Genomic DNA, 22679 nt, shown 5'->3' on the forward strand with positions numbered 1-22679 from the left:
CTTTTTTACAGTTGTAAGAGTACTTTTTTTTTTTTTTAAGTTTTAGCTTCTCATGCTTCTTTAGGATGAATTTTGTCTTTCTCCCAAGGCCTGCTATCCAAAGTCACTGGATAAAAGACACTATAAAATCTTCCCTGGGATTTACGTCTTTGTAATTTTAACTCCATTGACTAATTTAGTGCCATTGAGTTCTCAATCTTCAGAGGGACTTCTTTTCATTTAATGGTCTTCCTTTCATTGAGATAAAGATATCTATTTTTAAAACACCTTTAACACCAAATGAAATTGAAATTATTAATTGAATTGTTCCGTATTTCCTTGTATAAAGAATTTTCTAATTCTATACCCTGTCATTTGTGTGCATAGAAAGGACCAGAAAGGAGGTTAGTGGGAATGATCTACATTTTGGAATTAATGTGTTCTTTTTGGAAATACAGCATGTATAATTTCAAGGTCAGCCAAGGAAGAAATAACACTTTAACCACCATATTTTTCATGTGCACAAAACTGCATATTTTCTCACTACTGTTATCTCATTTGATTTTGGAGAGAGACAGTCTGGTGCAATATAGTGTAACAGATCTTCATCCTCAGGGTTCAACTTCTTGAATTCAAATCTTGACACCATACTTTCTAGCCACACAGCTTCACATGAGTTACTTAGTTCCTGGATGCCTCTTTCCTCATGTCTAATATGCTGGTAGCAATAATAATATCTACCTCATTGGATTTGTGAAGAACTAAGTAAATTTCTTAGTATAGGGCCTGGTCCAGAGTTAGAAATATTAATTATCATCATCATCATCACCACCACCATCATTATCATCATTTAAGAATCCAGATTGAAATATGACCACAGTTATACTCCATGAACCTTAAATCCCTGTAGATTTGTGATAGACATTACTGGTTGCTCACTCCAGTGTTAATTTCCATTTTTTCCTTGCTAACAGGATGCTGGTCATGGGTATAAATTGTGAGGTAGAAGCCCATCATCATTCTTACATTTCTAGCCAATGAGATGTAAGAGAAAATTTGCTGAGGTAAATATTTTCCTTCTCAAGTAACAGAGCTCATTTGTACCCTGCTCTCTTTTCCTGCTTTGGATGCTGTGATATGAGGTTATGATGCCTAGTGGTGTGGCAGCCATCTGTGACCATGAGGCTACAAGCCTGAGGCAAAATTTTAGACTCTGAGAAGGACAGAGTAGGAGAAGAAAAAGAAACTTGGTCCTTGCTGATGACATTTTTGAAAATAAGACCACTTCTAGATTTGTTAACAATCAATATTCTTAACTTTTAGGATATTATTAATGAATCTTTCTTACTTGCAGCTGAAAAGATCTTAATTAATACTGGATTCTTTTGGTGGCAAGTGACAGAAAGCTAACTCAAACTAGGAAATTTATTCAGGCATTGAGAGCAATTCATGCAGTCAAATGAATTGCTATAAGAACCACAGTAATTCAAAGGACCTCAGAGATGGAAGCTAGGGTCTTGAACACCATTGTACACTTCCCTCACCCTTTCTCCTCTCTGCTACTTTCTGTGTTGTCCTCATTTGTTGCTACTGCAGATGAACTTTTTCTGGCAGCATAGGTGCTCAATCAGAAAAAATCAGAACAATAGAAACAGAGTAATCTCTCTTAGCTTCTCTTGGAAAAATAACAAAGAAAGGATGCTAATTTGATTCTTGTGTCAGCTGCTATAGCCAGGGCAGGAGGTTGGATCAGCCCATTGCTTTGACCAAGGGAGTGAGGTTTCTTTCTGGTAGATTAATAGGGGTAATACACAGATGCTGGATAGAGAATTACTGTGGGATGGGCAGCCACCCCTATTTATTTCTTGTACAAAAATTTAGTAGTTGTGAAAAAGATTTTCCCTGGGGTCATTTGGGTCTTAGCTTGAATTAATTTTGATGTGTTTATGCTAGGGTCATTTCTCATTTCCCTGGACTAGTTTGACCTTGTGTGTATGTGACCAGAAGAGAAATTCAGAACCTGGAGTGCTGTAGGGGAATGCCCCTGTGGGATTTGCTATGGTGTCTTCATTCTCATTTCACAGAGGCTGCTTGGTGGACTAAACTACACTGGGATGTGAAATGGGTCATCCAGGCTACACTGGGCTTTGAAATAGGGTGACTGACAGATTATCTTGTCAGAGCCTATGAATGCTGGTCCTGAGCTCCCTATAAAGTATTCTCCCTTTTTGCCACAAGTGTTTCTGGGAGGTTTGTTATAAATCCTCACAGAGAACCACATGGCCTGCCCTGAGCACTGCTCCACCATGGACGTGGCTGCTGGGTGCCACACTGCCTGCTGGGGGCCATTGCTGCTGCTGGACACTGCTAATCTCCACTCTGGGCTCTGCTGCCCTCTTTGGCCAAACACTGCGGTTACTTCTCTCTCATGGCAGCTCCTTCTTTGTCTCCCATCAAGCAGCCACTGCCACAGGTCTGCTGAAGGCTCTGAGGTCCCCAAGCTACCCAGTGGCACAGGGACAGCTGGGGGAATGCCTCTGCCCCCTCTACGCGCTATGCTCTTCAGGGTGTTTCCAAACCTCGATAACTTACACAGGTCGGAATGAAGCGTTTGGCTCTTGTTTCTTAAGTTATAACCTGCCCCCTTTTCTTTTCCTTTCCTCTCATAACCGCACTGCACAGCACTCAGACTTAAAGACCATGCCTGGGGATGTGCCAGGGCCAGGCGTATGGCAAACACCGGAAGCATTGCCCACCATCTGCTGGAGGGATTTGCTGCTTAGCCCAGCTTGTCCTCTTGACACTTTTTTTTCCTTTTGGGTTGAGTTGTCTTCCAGGAGGTTCTTCAGCTTTGAATAAAAATAGATTTCTGGCAGGCTTGTTTCACCCACCATGTCATCCTGAATGAGCACACTTGTCTAGTCTGAGAGGTGGATACCACTAGGCCCATGGCTTTCAGAGTGTTAGGTTTAAAAGATTGGCTAAATTTCAGAAAGAGTTCCAGCTCTATTTTGCGTGGAATGGCGCTAAAAAAGTAACACAAAATTCCCTCACTACTATCATTTACTATTTCCAATATTTCACAAATGAAAAATGTAAAACTTAAGAATGATAAAAATGACATAGTTTTAGAAAAAAAATATTGTTTCAAAAATATGCAGCTGAAAATATACCTACAGACACAAACATTCAGCAGTACCTAAACCTGACTGCCTCTTATACATGTATTCACAGTTTCTAGACTTAATCCCTAGAGATGTCGATTCAGGACGGGTGATCTATATATTTAAAAAGCTCCCTAGGTGATTCTAATGCAACCAGTCAGATGCGCATGTGGACTATTTTTTCTCTTCTCTTCTTTTTTCCCCCCATGAAGTAGTGAAAAATCAATTGCAGATCAACAGTGGTCTATAGACTAGCCCTTGGGACCCAGCTGGCTCAAATAGAATCTGGAACCTTGATTATCTGATATTTCCCTGAGATGCCCATGTGCTTGCTTTCCTCACTGCAAGAAGTGCTAACTAGTAAAATGTTACAGATGGGAAAATTATGTGACTTGACCCAGTTCAAGCATGACAAGTGAGTGTTAGGTGATTACAAAGTGCCCATCAGTTGGCAGTAACTGCTAGAATGTCATGCTCAGAGGATGCTAGGGCTCAGCCCGTGCTCAGAAGAGATGAATGTTAGGATCCATCAGCAGAGTCTTCTGCAGGGTGGAAGAGGAGTGGGTGGCACACTGTGGCATGTATTTGCTGTTTTTAGTCTGACTCCTTGTACAGAGATGCATAGTGCTTGAGAAAATATTAGTGGTTTTAACTGATCTAGCAGTCTCTTCAATTATTATAGTACAGAAGTCATCCATTTGAAACTGTAGTAAAACGGTGCCTGAATGCCTGTCATCTCAAAAGTCTTCATGCATTAAGAAGTCATTTAATCTAGAGCTAAGTTATAATTATTGCATTTAAATTGAGGGCATACTACTGTGTTACATCTGTGTGGCCATTAAGGTACCTAACAATTTATTGAATGGACATTTATTGTCTATTTGCTATACACCAATTCTAGGCAATAAGGTTAGGGACCAACTATGGAGAGTCCTTACCTGCAGGGAAATTTTTCCATTGGGGGAAGTAGATCTCTAAATAAACGATAATAATTAAAAATTTATGCAAAGTACTCCAGGAACAGAGACAGGAAGGATTAACTCTGAATTTTAAATGAAGAAGAAAGAGAAATAAATTATCTTAGTTGAGATAGTAATAGAATTAGCAGAGTAAATTATTGCAAAGAAATGCTTTGCAGGATCTGGAACATGTTGCTGAGTTTGGTCATTGAGTCTTCTGGCTACAGATTTTTACTGGAGGTGATACTTACTTCTTTGAGACAACATACACTTCATTTATAGTCTCTTATGGTGTTTGTCTTATATTTTACCAACATATTTATCTAGAACCCTCCTCCTCAATATATTATGAGCTGATCTACCTAAATGATGACAATCTATCCAGGTAGAGTGTAGGAGAATGGAGTAGGAATGCCCGGACACTAATCCTAGAACTTTTCTTTAACTGTGTGACCTTGAGCAAGGAAATTTTAAAAATCTTTGTAATTCCTCATCTGCAAAATGAGAATTATAATAATAACTACGTTGTTAGTTTGTAGTAAACATTAAATAATGTAATGTATGTAAGAGTTCTGATCGTAGTGCTTGGCACTTAGGTAGTGCTTGGCACTTAGGAAGTGCTCAATAAATGTTAACCATTACCAATATTACTATGTGTCCTTGAGCTCTAAATCTGTACTGTATCATCGTGGGGACTCATTAAATATTTGTTGTTTCTGTTGAAATTGAGTACCCTTTCTTCACTTTTCTGAGTTTCTTCTCCATCTTTCCATCTGTCCATCCATCCATCCATCCAGTTATCTTCTATGTGCTTGACACATCTCAAGACTCACTCCAATTTCCCACAAAAAGCTTCCAATCTTGGCTTCCAAGTCTTCTTCCATAACTCTTTAATTTCTCTTTCCAAATCCTAGGAAGGAACAGTGATGGTGAGTCTACTGGGGAGATAGTTGGCACAAGCAGTATTTATGTAATGAGAGACTGTGTACCTCTGAATGTAACGATGTGCTCTATCTGATAATACTATTCTTTTCTTTCTGACACTTAAAGCAATCTCAAATAACTGTGCTTTTTTTTACTTTCTCACTTGAATTTCTAGTCTTAGAAAATAAAATGCATTGTACCAGTTTTGTTCTCCATCGTATCTCTAACATCTAGCAAAGTGACTTCTACCTAGTAAGTACTCAGTACACATTTGTTAAAGGAAAAAATAAATTAAATAAATAAATTATGGAGTTGACATTATGACTTTGTGTTTTGGGAGGGTATGAATTAGTATGACTCAATGTCCTACTTTGGACCTCTGCCTTTTTTTTTCTTTTAAATGTAAGTATGCTTGATTCAGTGTGTGTGTATGTGTGTTGGGGGTGACCTGGTGATCACTTTATATTGAACAACTCTCTGTTTTTTGGAGGGGATACAATTTTACAGTTGGTAATGTGGCTAGGTCAAAAGCTCATTTAAAAACTCTTATTAGTGTTTCTACAATATAATTTTGAGTTAAGTGGAAGTAACATATAAATTATCAAGCTAAACCAAACTAATGCCATATATTCTTAGAGTCCTACAACTTATTCCGATATATATGCCAATGACTTTAGCATTTGGTACACCTTATTGCTGTATACTTTTAGTGCTGCTTGACTTCATTTATATTAATGTGTTAGCTAAAACTTAAAGAAGAAATTAAAAATAAGGTATTATTCACATCAAACATTGTGGTACCACTATTTTAAACTAAATCTTGGGAGTAAAAATTCTTACGGGAAAGCTATCTAAGCTTTTCAAATTATATTGCATCCATAAATGGAACTGGAGTCTCAAGCAGCATTTATGTCTTAGTCTGAGTTGTAGCTTGCTTCGCTGCTCCCTAAACACAACGTTTTCCACTATCGACGTGGGACATGTGCTCTTCCAGCTCAGCATGCTATGGAGCTCAAGTGTGGCACGTTTACACTGGCAGCTCCTCAGGAAGAAAAAAATAGCACGGGGAACATGGAAGTCTTAACTGTAGAAGAGGTTCGAAATAAACATGTTGAAGCACTAAGCTTTCAGAAAGTAATAATTTTCCTGATTTTTATTAGAAACAGGATATACGAGCATAGCAATGAATGGTAAATCAGCATCTCTCCCTCTTTACCAGCTTTTATGATCAGCGTTAATGGCGGCAACTGTCACTGAGATTATGGCTGCTTTATTTCAAGGGAGTCTAAGAGGCAGAGCATAGTACGAGTATTTTCTAAACATGTATTTTTAAAGTCAGCCATTTGGGTTTTGCAGGGATGACAAACGATTCCTAAGGAGGGCTTAAAAATGGAGAGGGATGGAGTGAAAGAGGGAAAGAAGCGGGAGAAATAGTATCATTTATTTGATGTAGAAATTTGGATGTTAGTTATCATCCACATTTCTGTTAGCCATTTTATTCCAGCCTAAGTGGTGCCAAAATTATTTTATTGATCAGCTATCCTGGGACTGAAAAAGCCACGTCCTGACCAGGGACATGTGGCTTTTACTTCCCATTAGTAAATCAGTATGGGCCTCCAGAGTGTAGTTGGTTTAACTACATTTGTGATTATTTTGTGAAAGATAAAATCCCCTATCTGTCACTTCCCAGACCTTAAGCCCTTATGGGAGTTTACAAAGTCGTAGGAAGGAGATCATCTCCACCATCTTTCTCCCAGTGTCTTCTGTGTGTTTGATAAGGGGAGCTAACGTATACGGCTGTGGTACAAAAGGCACCCAAAGCAAACTGTTCCTGTTGAATAGCAACAGTGCCATTAGCAAGAAAGGAAGCTTTCACGCTGTATCTGACTTAAAAACATTTTGAAGGTGGACCAGATGTGAAAAAAATTCCTGCTCTGTCCTCATTGCCCTGTTAGAACTACTGCCACTAAAGCCATTATGATAATGTATGAAGGTTTTAGAAAATGTGTTGGTGCAGAAATGGAGGAAAGAAAGAGCCACATAGAGGACCTGACCCTCAGCCTGTATAGCTGTCTTCTCTAGAAAACCCTTGGCATTTAAAACGTCGTTTTTCCCTTCACTTCTAAGTTGTCAGAATATTTCTTTTGTTCATTTATTTATTTATGAACAAATCATTATTGAGTATATAATAAGTGCCAGACATGCCCCTAGGATTTGAGCATACACTGGGGAGTGATGCAGAAATGGTGCCTGTCCCAGAGAACTCAGGTGGAGATGACATAGTCAGACAAGGAAGCTAACTGCTAGAGGGACACATGGCAGAGCTGCCTAATTTCACCTATAGAGGTTAGGGAGGGCTTCCTGGATGAAGCAGCTTCTAAACTACTACCTAAAGGATGAGTTGGAGTTAAATTCCACACTGAATGTCTTCATAGACAATGTATATAAAATAACTTGTAAATTGTGAAGCACTATGCACAGATTATATTTTACTATTAATTTTCTTGTAATGAGGTAATCTTTAAATATCATGTACCTTAAAATATCTAAATATATTTTGATGTATGTTGTGACAGCAGTATTGTTATTAGAGGTAGGAAACATCATTTATAGGTATGTTGCTTTCTGAATCTATGTAAAATATATCACTTTCTAGACCTAGTGCTCTCTAATCCACCTAAGTACTCAGTCTTATTCAATTGAGGGACTCAGTTAGCGAGAACTTTCCCATCAGGAGGGACTGAAAGGGTAAATAGCTTCTATTCTGGATTGGAGCCAGTGGGTTACGACCATTGCCTGCCTATTCCATGGGTGGATGGTTTGAGTGTGATAGGGAGTCAGAAAACTTGGGTTCTTGTTCTGATGTAGCAATTAAATAGGTAAATGGCCCAAGACGAGACACTGTATTTCATTTGGTCTCATTTCCTCATCTGTAAAATGATGACTTGTAAGAGACAATCAACGATAAACTTTCTAGAGCAGCTTCTGAGTTGAAGTACTGATGTTATCCCCAAATCATTTATTGATGCCTTTTCTTCTTGATTTCCTATTGTAAGAATCTCAAGAGAACTTAAGTTACATGCTGATTTCCTTACTCTATGGAGCAGGCTTGCTCTGCTATTAAGTCAAAAGGGAGGAGATGCAAGTTGCATTTACATCTAAATATAGTTACATGTATATGCGAAGGTGTGTATAGATGTGGGTTGTCAAACTGCTAAGCTAAAAATATCTTCAGAATGAAAAAGGTCCTGAAAAATGTCAACACACTATTTTGTTCCCTTTGCTTATTTATTTGAACTCCTTTTTTCTGCCCCAGATTCAAGAAAGATCATTTGTAAGAGGAACTAATAGGTAGCAAACGTGGGAACTTTTCTGAACTGAGGCTTACAATGATACAGTAGTGCAACGTTTAATGTGTAGTAATTTTGATGTATGTCAGAGACTAAAATAAGACCACAGGTATTTTATATAGTGGAAAACAATGGTAGGTAATATCTGTGAGATATTTTAGCTAATTGGTGAGAATGTTCCAACATTCTATCCCCATAATTCAGAGCTTTCTCCTTACACTTACACTACTGGCTTACTTTTTACCTATTAAACCATCTCAAATAAGGCAGCCTCACTGAGAAAATACAAATATGCCAGTAGTTTCTTCTCTGAAATTATAGTGAGGATTTTACCCAGTGATGTATTCCTCTCCTCATCCCAACACACACATTGCTTATGTGACCACCAGACATCATTCTAGTTTTATAAGACAGAGGGACATGTGAGGGACACATCATGACAGATGCCTAACAGATAAGCCAACATGAAGAAGACTTGAATAGCATTTTCCTGATGAAAGCTGATTTCTGGGCTGTATCTGTCTTGGCAAAGAGAGTCATACTGCTGGATGACAAGTATTTTGATTAAAATTGAACAAACAGTAGCCTTAAGTTGATGCATAAGCTGTTGATGCTTTCATGTCAACAAATAAATACTGAGTCGGAACAGGCTGTAAAAGCAACAGCAAAAACCTTTCCTGCCTCTTACTCTCCTGTGGCAATCAAACAGCAAGCTGATGCCAGCCCTTGCCTCTCTGGATTTATGAAAATCCCGGGGGAAGGAAAGAAATCACACAGTTCCCCTCTTCACTTACTCTTGTACTAATACTGTCAAAATTGTTTTCTTCTGTTTTTATATTGTTGATATTATTTCTATTACTTTTTTATATTATTGATAAAGAATATATAGGTCACAGAAGTTAAAGGACTGCTTTTTTTTAATTGTTTTGGCAACAGGACTTTTTTTTCGTTCTTTTTCTAGTAGAGAAAAAAGTGTTCTTGGTTACTGATTATAGCTATTGAGTCAGTGCCTGAAAACATGCACATGCGTGCAAGCACACACACCTGAAAACAGAACATTTCTTGGGGTTCAGGATACCAGAGTTCTAGGTCCAAAGATATTTCCCACTAGATGTGTGCCTGAGGTGGGTGCTACACTGAGCTGCCCAGATCCCCCATTCCCTGGAGGCTGATGGCTCAAAAACCTTATCCTTCTGCAGACAGACACCTTTCTGTCTAAGTCACTCAGTGGTGGTAGGTACAAAGGCCCATTGTAGGTTGGCGACAGGCTAGCCCTTGAGTCAGGTTCTGGTCAATCTTGCCTTTCAATTTCTTCCCCAAATATTCCCTTTACTTTCTGTCTAAATTCTATCATCACCCCCATACCATGGAACTCAGATCCATTTCCTCCATGAAATTTTCTGCAGCAAGTCTAGTACACATTGATTTCTTACTTCTTTTTATTTCTAGGGTATCCAAACCTCCACATTTGTTTAAATGCTTTCCAGTTGAAAAACTATCTTCACATGCCTTCCCTGATTGGATCCTCAAAACTACTTCATGGTTTGGTGAAAACAAGTATCGTTATTCCCACTTCACAGTGAAGTCCAAGGGTAAGAAAGAAAGAGTGGTTTGCTCTAGGTCAAAATTGGCATCTGATAGATCTGGGATTCAAATCTGTGTGTAATAACTCTGCACTTGATGGTGTTCTTACCACTTAAATCGCGCTGCCTTCTCAGATGCATTTGGTGCTGTGTCGTTAAGGGAATTGTGTGCATCAACGTACTGCTTTGGGCTTCATCTTGCTGCTATAGATACTGTGCCTTCTTTATCCCAAGGATGTAGGAAGGCCTTTAAATTCTTTGACTTAGGATTCTGCTAACAGCATTAGTGTTTCAGCTTTGGAAGAAAAACTTGTCATGTCCCCCCCATTCCTTCACTCAGGTTTTCAAAAGCATGGAGCCTCTGAGAGGACTGGGTCAAAGGAGAACTGGGTCCAAACATCAGGAGAGACAGAAGTGGGTGATGTTGGAGAGGAGAGAGGCTTTGAGAGTTTTAGGCAAGACTTAGAAGGAATCTTCCAGGTTCCATCAATAGTGAGGACTAGTCTTTTCTCCCCTGGGGCTCCCTGGGGCAGAGGCTGGACCTCCGTAGTGAATGTTAATGCTCTACACCCAGGGAAGCTGAACAATCTCCTTGTCCAAGTTTCACCCAGGACCAGTGGTGGCACATGAATGAGGCCTCTTTCAGGATTGTTCAGTGTACATATCAGTGGTGACCAGTGTGGGCTGAAGATCTAAGGACCCTTTCTTGAATATCTTGGGTTGCAGAAGACTCTCAGTTTTTGTGTGATTGTGAGAAGGGGTGGTTCCTCCCCATATTGCTGGTATTTTCATTTCCTACCATGCAGGCAGGTGTGGGCTCAGAGTAGATGCATGTTATTGAGAAAAAGTGAAATACTAATGACCCTTCTCACACCTGACCTTTGTGGTGTGCTCGCTTCACACTCACCTTATATGCACGCCATCATTGTTGGTTTTATTAATTGATCATCTTCTGGATGAGACTGCAGTTTCCCTCGGGTGAGGGTTGTCCTTAGACTAGTTTATGTCGCCTCAGTCACTATAACTTTACAGTGGAACTAGTAGGAACTCATTAAAATATAACAACAACAAAACCAAACTAAATGTTCAGATACAGACTTACTTCTGATCTTGGATAAAGGACTTGTTAATTTGAATACTGAATATCCTGTTAAAGTAAAAATACATTTTTCTATTTCTTGCGTTTTCTGAGCCAGTTTGGCTACGCCCTTGAAGGAGTCCTCCCCAGCCATGATCAGCATCGCAGGCCCCGTTCATGCATGCAACTCCAGACTCTGCTGCTCTCTTTTCATTTTAAACCTGTTGTTCTGCTTTGTGTTCCTGGTTTTGCCTTTTGTTCTTTCTTGCCTAGATTCTGTTGCTTTGCCTAACCTCTTGAGATGGATGACCCAGTTTTGTGGCCTCCTTCTTTGGCTTTGTATTATCCCCTGGACATTGCATTTGGATCATCTTTATCTCCATACTCTGCAGAATTTGGGCCATTCTGGCTTCACTAATGGCTCCCAAGATTCCATTCTGAGTTCCATGTTTGTCTGGGAAGGGACATCAGGCTAATATTTGATCTGGTGAATTAAACTAATGACCACTTACAGTACATCAAGTAGATGATGCACATACGGGTTATCATACTGCACTAGGTATGGCTTTGTTTTATACAAACCTACTGAACATTAGTGTAGTGATAAGGTTTGCAAGGGAAAGTCTCTGCTATTGTAATTTATTTGGTCAGATGGAATTCTAAGCTTAACTTAAAGAATGTAAACCAAAATAAAACAACAATCAGAACAAAAGCTCTACTTTGGAATTTGACAAGAATAGAGAGATGTTTATGTTTCCCTAGTTTGTTTTGTTTATGTATATCTCTGAATAAAGAGTTTCTCTGTTTGGTCACCATTATCCTTCAGTTTACAAATTGATTTAATTTTGGACCTGGGCCTGTGAACGTATTGGTGTATGCTTATACCCATAAGTGAAGATTCTAAAGGATTTCATCAACTCTCTTTTTTTTTTTTGGATAACTTTTCTAGGTTTTAGAAGCTCTATACATTTATCTCATTTATTCCTCACAGTAATCTGGCAGGGTATGCATTGTTATCTCCATTTTAGGGATAAAGGTAAAATACCATGGCCAACGTTTAAAGCCAGTAAGTGACTGAGGTTAGATTTGAGCTGCAGCCTCTTGACTCAAGACTGCCCTCTTCCTATTGCACCACCACTGACAATTCAGTCCACTTTAAGCTCAAATCTAGGTTAGTGTTTCTCAAAATATGATGTCCAAGGATCACCTGCATTAGAAGCACCTGGGAGTGTAATTAAAACTCCTGCCTGACTTCTGACCTATTGCACTAGAATCTCAAACTCCCTGTAGGCAACTCCTTTCTCCCTCCTTCCTTCCCTCCCTCTCTCCCATTTTCTCCTTCTTTTGTTCCTTTGGCTAAGCTTATCAGTGAATCTCTCATGGTATCTTCATTTAAATTTTAAAGTTTTTCTTTTCTTAAGAACATTTCAAACATATATTAAATTAGAGAAAATATAATGAATCCTCATATATGCCTCTAAGATTCAGAATGAGCAATATTTTGCCACTCTAGATTTAGTTATATCTCTTTGTGATCACTGGAAATATTTTAAACACATGTTTTTAAAAGCAAAAGCATTTAAAAATAAATACCAGGAATTAGGTCATTTTATCATGACATACATCAATATTAATTCCCCCCAAAATGGTTGTCTTCTTATAGAATCCATGATGTTATTATAGCTAACAAAATTAATAATTCATTTCATAGCCCATCTATGTAAAAATTTTCCTTAGACTGAAAAATAGCCTTTTTTTTTTTTTTTTTACTGGTTTGTTAAAATTAAGATCCAAACAAAGGCCATAAGTTACATTTGTTTGTTATGTGTCGTCAGTCTTCCTATCAACCCTCTTTCCAAATACCATAGATTAGATTTGAACTTTTTGTTAATAGAAACATATATGCATAAAGTCATGCTTTTAAAAAATCTGTTAAATGTGCTTCAGTGGATTATAGTGAATACTTTTTGTAATGTCTCATCTTTAGACATTGAGAACACTTTTTGACTGAATTCTGGATTCTTTTGGTAAGACTCCATTAGTCTTTGATGGATTCTTTGCTTTCTGGAACAATAATATATTCCAGATTAATCTTGAATATTTCAGGTCTCAAATCTGGATTCGGCCATTCTTCCAAAAATCTTTGGTTCTTTTACTGGAAATAGTATTTAGATACAGCAGTTTGACACTTGAAGTTCTCGTTTGATTGGGATGCCATGCTCCCAAGACTTTTCAGGACAAACAGCTGGAAAAGGTTTATTTTTAAAAGAAAAATAAACATCACATTTAAATATATATATTACCAGTTTAATTGTAAAATTACAAGAAATTTATTCAATGTATTTTATACTTGAATCTCTCTCCTCCTTTGCTGAAAATCGTATTTCACATCAGTTTTTTTTAACCTTTTTTTCTAATTTTTTTATTGTGGTAAAATGCACAAATATAAAATTTATCATCTTAACCATTTTTAACTGTACAGTTCTACCAGCATTAAGATTATTACATCAAGTTTAAATATATTTTCTGCTTTTTTTTCCTTTAAAATGTAATCCATCTAAGAATTTAAAGTCAAAATATATTGTGAAGTCACTTGAAATGAGTTTCTCTTGTGGTTATGCCACCAGTGTGGTATATGGTTAGGTTCATTTATTTCTGCCCATTTTCAACTCTTAGTGATTAATTTTAATCTTATTTTCAACATATATAGCAATTGCATCTTCCAAAATCAAAACTGTTTTATGAGGTATATTCAGAAAAATCTTGCTTCCATCCCCAGCCCCTCTTTTCTGTTCCCTTTCTATCACAATTGATAACCATATTTTAATTTAAAATTTTGTTTTTTAAATAAATAAAAGTATATAAACACATTCACATAAGAGGAAGCATAATATATATATTTTTCTCTATTTTATTATCTCCACATACTATATCTTAGAGATACTGTCATATTCATATGTAAGAATCAATTTGATTCTTGTTTTGGTTACATAGTATACAATTGTGTGGCTGTATCACAGTTTATAAAACTGGTCCCCTGTTGATGGGTATTTTGGTTGTTTCTCATAATTACTTTTAAAAATAATTTTATAGTAAATAATATTCATAAATCATTTCATACTCTTCCCAGTTTGTCTTTGAAATAAATTCCTTGAGGTAAAAGCATCAAAGGTCAAAAGCATTTTTTAAATAACTATTTTAATAGACTTTAATTTTTAACTAGTTTTAGGCTCACACCAATGTTGGGCAGAAGGTACAGAGATTTCCCATATACTCCCTGCCCCTACACATGCATAGCCTCTGCCATTATCAACATCCTCCACCAGAGTGGTACATTTGTTATAATTTACGAACCTACACTGACACATTATTATCACCTAAAGGCCATAGATTATGTTAAGGTTCATTCTTAACCCATTGTACATTCTATGGGTCTGGACAAATGTATAAGGACATGTGTCCATCATTATAGTATCACACACAGTGTTTTCACTGCCCTAATAATCTGTGCCCTGACTATTCATCCCCCACCCAACAGCCTCTGTCAACCATTGATCTTTTTGCTGTCTCCATAGTTTTGCCTTTTCCAGAAAGTCATTTGATTGGAATCATACAGTATATAGCCTTTTCAGATTGGCTTCCTTCATTTAGTATTACAGATTTAAGTTTCCTCCATGTCTTTTCATGGCTTAACATCTCAGTTTTTAGTGTTGAATAATATTCCACTGTCTGGATGTATCACAGTTTATTAATTCATTCACATACTGAAGAATATCTTGGTTGCTTCCAAGTTTTGGCAATTATAAATAAAGGTGCTAAAAACATTTGTGTGCACAGTTTTGTGTGGATATAAGTTTTCAACTCCTCTGAGTGAAATACCAATGTGTGAGATTGCTGGATCATATGAATACGTTTACTTTGTAAGAAACTCCCAAACTATCTTCCAAAGTGACTGTATTATCTTGCATTCCCATCAGCAATGAATGAGAGTTCCTGCTACTCCTCATCCTTCCCAGCTTTTGGTGTTGTCAGTGTTCTGGATTTTGATCATTCTAGTAGGTGTGTAGTGATATCTCGTTTTATTTACATTTCCCTTATAACATATGATGTGAAGCATCTTTTCATATGCTCATTTGCTTCTTTGGTGGTGTCTGTTCAGGTCTTTGGCCCATTTTAAAATTGGATTATTTGTTCTCTTATTGTTAAGTTTTAAATGTTCTTTATGTATTTTGGATAATAATCTTTTATCAGATGTGTCTTTTGCAAATATTTTCTCTTAGTCTGTGGATTGTCTTTTCAATCTCTTGACAGTTTATTTCACAGAGTAGAAGGTCTTAATTTTTATAAAGTCCAGCTTATTAATCATTTCCTTCGTGGATCATGCTTTTGATATTGTATCTAAAAAGTCATTACCAAACCCAAGGTCATCTAGATTTCCTCTTATGTTATCTTTCAGGAGTTTTACAGTTTTGCATTTTACATTTAACTCTGTGATCCTTTTTGAGTTATTTTTTGTAAGGGTGTAAAGTTTGTGTCTAGATTCGTTTTTTGGGGCATGTGTATGTCCAGTTGTTCTAGCACTATTTGTTGAAAAGATTATCTTTTATTCATTGGAAACCCTTTGCTTCTTTGTCAACAATCACCTGACTGTATTTATGTCAGTCTATTTCTGGGTTCTCTATTTGTTCTATTGATCCGTTTGTCTATTCTTTCACCAGTGCAACGCTGTCTTGATTACTGTAGCTTTATAGTAAACTTGATGTCATGTACTGTCAGTCCTCCAACTTTTGTTCTCCTTCAATATTGTGTTGGCTGTTTTGAGTCTTTGCCTCTCCATTTAAACTTTAGAATAAGTTTGTTGATATCTACAAAATAGCTTGCTGGGCTTTTGTTTGATAGTATTGAGTCTTCCTATCCATAAGCATGAAATATGTCTCCTTTTATTTAATTCTCCTTTGATTTCATTCATCAGAGTTCTAAGTTTTCCTCATATACATCTTATACATATTTTGTTAGAGTTATACTAAAGTATTTTACATTGGGGCCCTAATGTAAGTGATCTTGTGTTTTTAATTTCAAGTCCAACTTGTTTATTGTTGGTATATAAGAAAGTGATTGACTTTTGTATATTAACCTTTTATCCTGCAGCCTTATTGTAATCACTTATTAATTCCACATTTTTTCTATATATTGCCAAACTGTTACCTTAACGGTTGTTTCCATTTGCGTTCCCACCAAAAATTTATGAAAGTTCCTATTCCTAATATTTTCCCTAATAGATTTTATTGTCAAACTTTTAGATTTTGCTAGTCTGATAGGTGAGTGATATACTCTCATTACAGTCTTATTTTGAATTTCTATTATTGAGTGAGGTTGGCCATTTTATCTTATCTTTAAGGGACATTTTAAATTCTTCTATGAACTACCTGTTCATATCATTTGCCCATACATCTATTGGGGTTTTGGTCTTTTTATCTGGGAATTTTAAGAGCTCTTTTTCATATCAGTTATGGTGGTCTTTCCTCCATGTGGCATCAGTTTTCTCCAAGTTTTAATGTACATTTCTCATTTTGTTTATAGTGTTTCTACTGTGCAGAATACATTTAAATTATTAATCAATTATTTATTCTTTTTTCTTGAATTGCTACTGGATATTGAGATAGAACATTTTCTGATTACAGATTGAAAAGGCATTTGTCCATGTCTTCTTCTAGTTCATACAAAACTTTAATATATTTTTAACCTTTAATATATGGTCTTTTTGAAGTTTATCCTGGTGCATTATGTGAGTTTCAGATTCAATTTTACCTTGGGCTAAAGTGCTTTCCAATTTTTCTGAAACCAATTGTTAAAAAGTTTGCCAGGTAGTTTCTAGTGATACTAGAGTTTGAGGATATAGTTTATAAGAACAAAGGTTTTTTTAGAAGAAAAATAAAATATATATACTTTCCAGATGTGGAAAATAAATTTGCATACAAAAACTCAAAAAAGTTAGGAATAATATTTTTGAGGTAAATGTTAGTGTATTTTCAACTAGAGCCCAAATTCATTAGATTTAAAATATTTTTACTTCCCCCCATACTTCTAATTCTAAGTTTGATATTTCAGAGTTTCCTGGAGAGTAGTATTCTCTCAGTCTTCTGAAAGGAAAATAAATTTAAAAGTCATTTGTCAAAATACAAATCTTAAATTTTCTACATATTCCATTACAGACTTTTCAGTAAATTAAAATTGAATATTAAAGTTACAGACTTTTAATGAATATTGGGACATGCTCCAAGCTAAAAATTCAGAAAGAACAAGCTTTTTTTAAGATAACAATTTAATCCAGATATAACATTGTTGTTGCTTATAGAATCTCACTATATGGTTTAGAACAAAACTGGTTTCCTCTGCTTACTCTGAAAATCAGCATGTCCACTGACCGAGTCAAATAAATAGTCTCAGAAATTATTTTGTAAAATTTCTCTATTTCTGAGGGTAAAATTATCGCCTATATTGATGCCCTCTGACCATCCAGAACAAACCTGTAGTTGGATGACTTGGATTTACGCTCACTGTAATAAGATTGAGGGAGACCAAATACCTGGCCATGGAAAACCACGGGGCCTCCCAGTAAGAGTGCTAGAAAGGGCTTTGAAAATAGAATTTTGGTATTGTTTAGGTGATTTGGGGGAAGATATAAGGAATCTTAAATCTTTGTTCTGAAGCTTTGTTCTGAATTGGATGCTGTCGGGAAGTGAGGATAATTCTATGATTAGGTATATTAATAAATCTTATCTAGAAGGAGGGAAGACTAGAGTGAGGCTTAAGCTATAGCAACATTTGCTCAGCACAGGGAGATGTTTGGTCATTTCTCTGATTTGGACAATGTTTACATTTTTCTCTGCGCTCAGATGTGATTATACAGTAGACTTGTTTCTGCTTGATATCATGGTCAGAGAATGCTTTGTCTGATGTTGTTTTCAGTGAAAAAGTGTTCATAATAATTTCCAGGTGTCAGGAACTGCTTTTTTCTTTTGTGCTCCAAGTAATGCAGAACTTTCCCTTTTTTGTCCAACTTGTATGCAATAAAATATACCTCTATTAGTCAAGATAACAAGTTCCAGCTGCTGTAGCAAAATCTTAGTTGCCTAACACAGTCATAGTTTCTTATGCATACACAACACAATACCAGTATTTCTAATTGGGCCAGTCTTCAGGCTTTATCCATCTTGTCTACCAAGTATGGCTGTCCTACAAATGTGGCTTCCAAATTTGCCACAAGAGGGGAAGAGAAAGTGGAGAAAGCACACCAGGTAATTAAATACCTTGTTGCATAAGTGACACATGTCACTTTTCTTATGTTCCATTGGCTAGGTTAGTCATATGACCCCATATAGATTTGAGGAGGTATACTGGATAAAGTTGTGCAAAGAAACAGAACCAACCAGATGCATGTGTGTGTGTGTGCGTTATTGTAAGGAATTGGCTCACATGATTATGGAGACTGGCAACTCCAAATCTGCAGGATAGGCCAACAGGATGGACACCCAGGGATCAGCTGATGTTGCAGTTGAAGTCTGAAGGCCATTGGCTGGTAGAATTCTGTCCTTCTCGAGGGAGGTTAATCTGTTCTATTTAGGACTTCAGTTGATTAGATGGGGTCCACACATCCTATAATGGGCAATCTTCTTTACTCAGTGTTCACTAATATAAATGTTAATCTCATCCAAAAAACACCTTCACAGAAACATCTATAATGATGTTTGATGAAATACCTGGACACCATGGCCCAGCCAAGTTGAAACATAAAATTAATCATCACAGGGAACTATGTGATTTCTACCTGGACTATTTCCAAAACCACCTGGCTTTGGCAATTTGGACTATGAATCAGTAAAAAATGCACATTATATAAACACATATCCATTTAGATACATTTTAATTCAATGCAAATAACTTACATTTATCTAGGACTTACAGTTTACTTTCAATGTGATAAGTAGGACAGGGATTGTTATTTCCATTTTACAGATTCAAAAAAATGAAACTACAATAGGTGACTTATGCAAGGCTACATAAGGAAGTGAAAGAACAATCTTCACACCTTTTATCCACCACAGACACAAACATAATAAATTAGTGAAAAACCATTCTTGAAATTGCTATGTAGAGGGAAAGGTTTGGGTTTCCGTCATCTGCTAATAGGGAAACATGTATTTAGCTTTGTATATTTTTTAAAAAATTAAAATAAAAATAACTGGTGTAATTTTAGTTCTTATCATAAGTCTGATTGCAATATCATAGAGTATTCAGGCTTTCTGTAGTGTGTCTTTATGAAGAATGATTAGTCCAAAAGGTGACTAGGTGGCATGATGTTGCGAATTAATTATATTTTGGACTTTTAATAATAATTGAGCTCACTAGCGTGAGACTCAGAAGAGGTACACAGCGGTGAGCAAACCCAGTGGACCTGCCAGGCTTTCTAAAGTCAGCACTAGACAATTGCCCACTTCTGAGCTTAAGAGCCTGCAGCAGCACCACACTGGTGATTTCCATGTTGCTTCTAAGAGGCTGCCAAGGCATCATGCAGCCAGCTGAAACGTGTCTCAGGAAAATCACAATATTCATAGTGGTTTCAAACATACACATTATATAAGTTGAATAGTAACAACACAGTCTGAATTCACGGTGATAACTGTTTTTAATTCCCTTAAAGATGGCATATCCCTGGCACACAGGAGGTAATGCTAGTGAATCAGAAACTTGCCAGCAGGAGAGGATTTGTTTCAAAATGACCCTCTAGGACACTTTGGGGAAGGCATATTTAATAATGATGACAGAAATTTAGAACAACCTCTTCTCATTGTACCAATCTTCTCCCTTGTATCTACCTTTTACTAGCAAGGCCGAAGAGTAGGCAATTGACCAAAGATTTCTGTGACTTTAGTAGGAAACAGATGCTGAACTATTAACCCTACCCTTTCTGGCATCTGAACTGACATTCAGTTTATGGGAGGGAATGAGGCAGAGAAACCAGGGGGGTGACTAGAGGAGTGAAGCAAGTGTCAGCAGCTCAGAGCTGTGGAGGACACCATGCCTGTTGGGTGATTGCATGTGTGTGAACTGTAATACATCAGAAAGTCCCTAAATCGTTCTCTCTTTCCCCAGACTTTCTATTAATTCATGTTTGTTCTGTATTTATATCTGTTGTTAGGAATGACACAGAAAGAAAGGCGACTGTGGGTAGAGTCAGTTACTCGGGATTAAAAAAAAAGCTTAGCATTATTTTCTTGGTTGTCAAGTTTCACTGATTCAGAACAACTGGTGATTTCTCTTTATATAGCTTTAATTATATTTGCTGTCAGGGACGTAAGCCATAGGAAAGGACAGGACAGCAACTTTATTTTAAGCTGGCCAGACTATCATTAAATCTCCCCAATTCCTATCAGCTTTAGAATTACAGTTCTTCTCTCTAAGAAATACTATATACTTAGTTTTTAGAGTTTGAGTTGTAACCATTCTAATTTTAAAATAGAGTGGGGACAGGGTGGAAGGTTTAATTTAGCTCAGTGGGTAGAATGTGTGCTCAACATGCATGAGGTCCTCGGTTCAACCCCCAGTACCTCCACTTAAAAAATAAATAGGTAAATAAACTTAATTACTGCCCCCAAAAATAAAACCCCAGAACAAAAAATAAAGATAAGATAAAATAAAAAATAAAATAGTTAAAATAGAGTAGGGACAGAACTATAATAATTGGAAAACATTTTAGAAATATACAGAAGGAGGGTTTACTGTTATAATAGAAAATCCACAGATTAAAAACTACTGAGCATGTGCAAGAAGTAAAATATGTGTTAAACATTTTATTCACACATAACATGAACTAGACTTTAAGAAACTCTGTAGTAATACTTATAAGGTCATCATTTTCCTCTACTTCCCATTATGCTTCAAAATATTTGCTGAGATAATGTCTGATAAAGATATATTCAAAATGCCTAATTTCTTTTTCTGATATAAGATTAAGATGAATGTCCATATTTTCTATTCAACATTTTATTGCTTACTAAACAAAATATTTAACAATGTAATTGTTAGATTTGGATAGTTTTCTAAAAAAAATTAAACCATTTTTCTTTAAGTTTGATTATGTTAGCTAATTGATCAGATGTAAGCTAAACACTGATTCTGAAAAAATATTCTATGATCCAGTTGGATGGATGGATGCCAGTGGGGTTGAAGAAACTGCATTCAAGTTAATTTCATAACACTTTTTCCTATTTGATGACTTCATTGATCTACAGGTGATTCTCATTCATATTTCCATCACCTAATAGGGGGATCTATCACTCTTTTACCCACCACCCATCTCTCAAGAGGTGCTCCTTGATATGCAGAGGGAATATCATTCAGAAGGATTCACTATTACATAAAACTTCAAACAAAATCATTGTGGTATTTAGCTTGTAAAACACAAAACTCATTTTATTAATGCAAAGATCATATTCAAAGAGGAAGAAGAAGCTAGTGTGGGGACTCAGAGGAGAAGGGGATTACAGGGGCAGAGATCCTTCCTGGGGAGTGAGCAGTTTGGGCCACATATTGGGCACCCCAGTCCTAGGATCTGACATAGGAAGAGCCAAAGCGTACCCTAGCTGAGCTGAGCAAATGCTCCAGCCCTGCTTACTTCAGGGCACAGCTCCACACTGGAGTGAGGGTTGCCATGACAAAGGAAAGAATTTGGCCATGAGACACAGAGGAGGCTCAGACTGGAAGCAGTGTCTGAGCAGGATGGAGCAGCCATTACTGGTGCTGAAAGGCAGCATGTCAGATGCAGCCCCAATCTCTGTCTATGACTGGAGCACCATAGTCCATGCCCTGACACTTGCCGAAAGCACACATGGGCCCACTTACCCTGTGGTGCAGTACCATGTGCGGATGGGGACAGTAGGGGCCAAGGGAAGAGATCTGAGGTGTGCAAGAGATTCAGACTGGAAGCAGCTTCTGATCATGGTACAGGCAGCCATGACTAGTGTTTGCACAGGCAGTGCATCAAAGCAGCCCTGAACTCTGTCTGACACTGGTCTGCTGCAGACCATGGACCAATACATGCTGAGATCCTGCATGTCCCCTCTTGCTCCAGCACTGCTCCTGTCTGAGGCTAAGGTGCTGGTGCTGGAAATGGGGAAAAGGCAAACTTAAACAGAACAGAGCCAGGTTGGACTTTACCCTTTGGGCTTCTGCTCCAGCAACTTGGGACCGGACCCTACCCACCATAGGGTGGTGATGGCCACTGAGCAAAGGGGTAGCCCCAACTCACACTTGGCTCTGGCCTTAGTCCCCTCTTCTCCAGCCTCATATCTTACCAAAAAGACACTGCTGACACACCCTTGCAATCATGTCAAATCCAGGCCACCCACCAAAGCCACTGAGCACATGCAGACCGTAGAGGGATATTCCCAAATAAGGACACCCTTTTCCAGAACTTAATAGGTAACTGTCTCACCTAATTTAATAGGGACAGAGAAAATTAAGCAAAATGAGAAGAATTGACCTCAATTGAAAGAGCAAGAGAAACCCCCTGAAAAAATAAATAATAGAACAGAAATAAACAATTTACCAGAAAATCTAAACTAAAACTAAAAGAGTTCATC

The 22679-nt window shown here is 37.3% G+C and overlaps 1 long non-coding RNA gene across 1 annotated transcript; it reads right to left on the reverse strand.

Moving 5' to 3' along the window:
• Positions 1–1433: 1433 nt before the first annotated feature.
• Positions 1434–21665, reverse strand: LOC116667155. The gene is made up of 3 exons (XR_004323937.1): positions 21655–21665; positions 6243–6245; positions 1434–1518 (listed from the first exon to the last, which is right to left on the reverse strand). It is a non-coding gene; the product is annotated as an uncharacterized LOC116667155 (long non-coding RNA).
• Positions 21666–22679: the final 1014 nt, after the last annotated feature.

This window comes from Camelus ferus, chromosome 2 (genome assembly GCF_009834535.1).
Source record: "Camelus ferus isolate YT-003-E chromosome 2, BCGSAC_Cfer_1.0, whole genome shotgun sequence".
NCBI classification, from domain to species: domain Eukaryota; kingdom Metazoa; phylum Chordata; class Mammalia; order Artiodactyla; family Camelidae; genus Camelus; species Camelus ferus.